This window comes from Elephantulus edwardii, unplaced genomic scaffold (assembly GCF_000299155.1).
Source record: "Elephantulus edwardii isolate Elephantulus edwardi_28Jun2011 unplaced genomic scaffold, EleEdw1.0 scaffold00012, whole genome shotgun sequence".
Classification (NCBI taxonomy): Eukaryota; Metazoa; Chordata; class Mammalia; order Macroscelidea; family Macroscelididae; genus Elephantulus; species Elephantulus edwardii.
Window position 1 is genome coordinate 6,263,041 of NW_006399762.1, and position 3,004 is coordinate 6,266,044.

The following is a 3,004-nucleotide window of genomic DNA, read 5'->3' on the forward strand; positions in this document are numbered from 1 at the left end:
GGTGGAGGGACAGCGCAGGAGGGGAAGGCCCTCTATGAGGTGGATTGATTCAGTGACTGGGGTAATCGGGATGGGAGTGTCAGAGACAGTGCGACTGGCAAAAGACAGAGCAGAGTTTAGGGCTGTTGTACATAGGGTCGCTATGAGTTGCAAGCAACTCAACGGTACATAACAACAACAACATGTATTACTTAAGTTGTTACTCTTCATTTGTGAATTTTCAAGTTCTAATACAAATTTCTTTTAAACTCACTGACTCTCATTAGCAAAAGACCCGCTAGTTAAAAAAAATAATAAAATCTGCTTATTTTTATCTTTGGCATAAAGATTGTCAATGTCTTTATTTTACCATCAATGGAGGTATTTCCAATAGATATAAAATTCTAGACTGACAGATCCTTCACTTTAAAAAAATTGATTCCAAACTTCATGGTCTTTGATAAGAAACCTACAATCATTCATGGACCATGCCCTATGGGGTTTTTTTGGGGTTGAACTATGGCCATCTGGGATTTCAAAGTTCAGGGCCACAGCCTCCTAGGTTTCAATGAGTATGATCTTCACTACATCATTTCTAGAGTTTGGGGCTATTGTTCACTAGTGTGAGGGAGATGGAGCAAAAATTGATGTCATGACCAAATGACAAAAGAAAAGGACCGATGAGGCCTGAGGAAGTTGGTGGTGTCACTCAGCTGGACTAAAAACATGAGGCCTCCTGATCACAGTTGCCATCCAATTTGAGACAGAAGACAGACTTGATACACTGGACCGAGAATCCTCCACTCAAATCACGAAAACATCATCATCACTAATGTCTAGAGGACAAGGCCATTGCTTGAATGGTTTTAGAGACTAAAGATTAAGATGAATGTTTTTAGAAAGTTGAAGATGAAGAGCTGAGATTCTGTTCTTCCATTGTTCTTTGGAAGCAAGTAATTGTATTATGGATTTCCAAATGAAGAGAAAGTTCGCCTTGAGACAGAATTTGGACTTATTTATTTAAGCTTTTAAGATAATAAGTTGAATGTGTTTTAAATGTGGTTATGTTGTGTACTGTAGAGTCAGAACCAATCCATGTCTATCCTTTTCCCACAGAGCAACTAGTGGTCTCGAACTACATCCCTTCAGTGTTGAGCGCAGTTTCTTGCCATGAATTTAGGGGGCAAAAAGTAGAATGTTAGGATTTGTTTCCTCTCCAAAATATATGTAAGCTTGCCTAGTCTCTAATTCTCATTATTATGTAATTATTCTCCATTTTGCAATGTGATGTAATCTAAAACTACATGTGGTGAATACTAATCATTATAATATTAATGAGATGGGATTAATGACAAGCATACTAATGAGACACAAAATAATCTTCAGGGCTACGTTGTATCTTAAATTAATCTCTTTTGAAATATAAAAGAATTTAAACAGACTAGCACAGATAGTTATTGTTGGTTGTTAATTGTTGTCGAGTCAAGTGTGACTCAGGGATTCTATGAACAAAAGACCTAATGTCTTTCCATAACTCATCATTTCACCAAGTTCATAGAGTTTCCAGAGGAATATGGTTTAGGAAGTGAATGCCACTCCTGCTTACAAACCTGTTTTACAACTGGGAGCTCCACCAAACACTGCCCATATGGGGAAGCTATTTTGGTATTTGATACCCTATGGCACAAGATTCAGCATCACAGCAACCCAGATTACTTCATACTGCACATTGACAAAGAGTGATTTACAAAGTGGAAGAGTGTTCCTTCAGATATAACAGCACTAATAGGTACCATCTAATCAACTAGATGATTGGAATGTATTCTTTGAACCTGGGGTCTTTGCTTTGAAACACTCAAAGACATATGAACATCTCCAAGGGTCCCTCAGACCCACAGATGTTAAATGGATACTAGGGTCTTCTCCAAGAGCTGACAGTGGGAGAAAGCCATTCCTTATTGTTGTTATTAGGTGTCATTGAGACCCTGAATTGAGATTTTAATTTATCCAAAAATGTGAAACAATAGATTTGTTTGTTAAGGTCATGTACTTGCATTTCTGTTACAGCAGGACTGGATGACTGAGCAGTTTGTAAAATTGTATAATGGGGGGAGTATTGTGCTGCTGACCAAAAAGTATTCAGCTTGAATTCACCTCTCTGTGGGAGAATGAGGGAAAATCTCCTCCTCTGTTACATACAGTCAGAAAGACCACTGGAAGGTCAACTAAAAGGATATGGGTTTGAATTTTTGAAATAACTAGATGTTTGTCTAGAGGAAATGATATCATATTTGGCACCTAGACGGTGACAGTATGCCATCTACATGTGCATGTGGATGTGTGCATGCAAAAAGCATTATTTGAAAATATTCCAAGAAAGGTTTAAAAAACTTTTAAATCATATTTTTATTAAAATTTTAGTGAAACTTTGTAGAAACTTGGATTTCCATTCATTCATTATTGTACTTTTTCCTCCCTGCCCACCCCTCTCCCCCAGTTGGTTTTTATCTTTGAAAAGCAAAACAAAAAAAATATTATTATACAATCCTTCCCCAAGTTCACTCTACCATGCAGTTCTCTCTCTGAACTCTTGTTATGAAAATAATACCTAATCATATATTCCTTTCAAGCAGTTCTCTCAGGAGGAGGATCAGACGCCATTATTGGAAGCCCAGCTCGCACACGAGTGGGCTTCGGGGTTATTGAGAGTTCAGCCTGCAAACAGACAACTTTTGGGTTTAATAATTAAAGGAAAGCCTTTGTCCTCTGTCCCACAAATGGACTGGGAACTTAAAGGTCTCTTCCTGTAAATCACATCTCTTACATCATTTCGGCCTCCCGACTCTTTTCATGTGAAAAGCAACATCTATCATAAGGAACTGAGTGTGTGTCCCCCCTTGATCAATTGTTTCTGTATGGTTCTATCAAAACTGAGATATGAGATCACTGATTATTATAAATATATCACAAATCCAGGTTTCGCCCAATAGTACTAAGCCAGATTAACTGCAAAACACAATTCCTT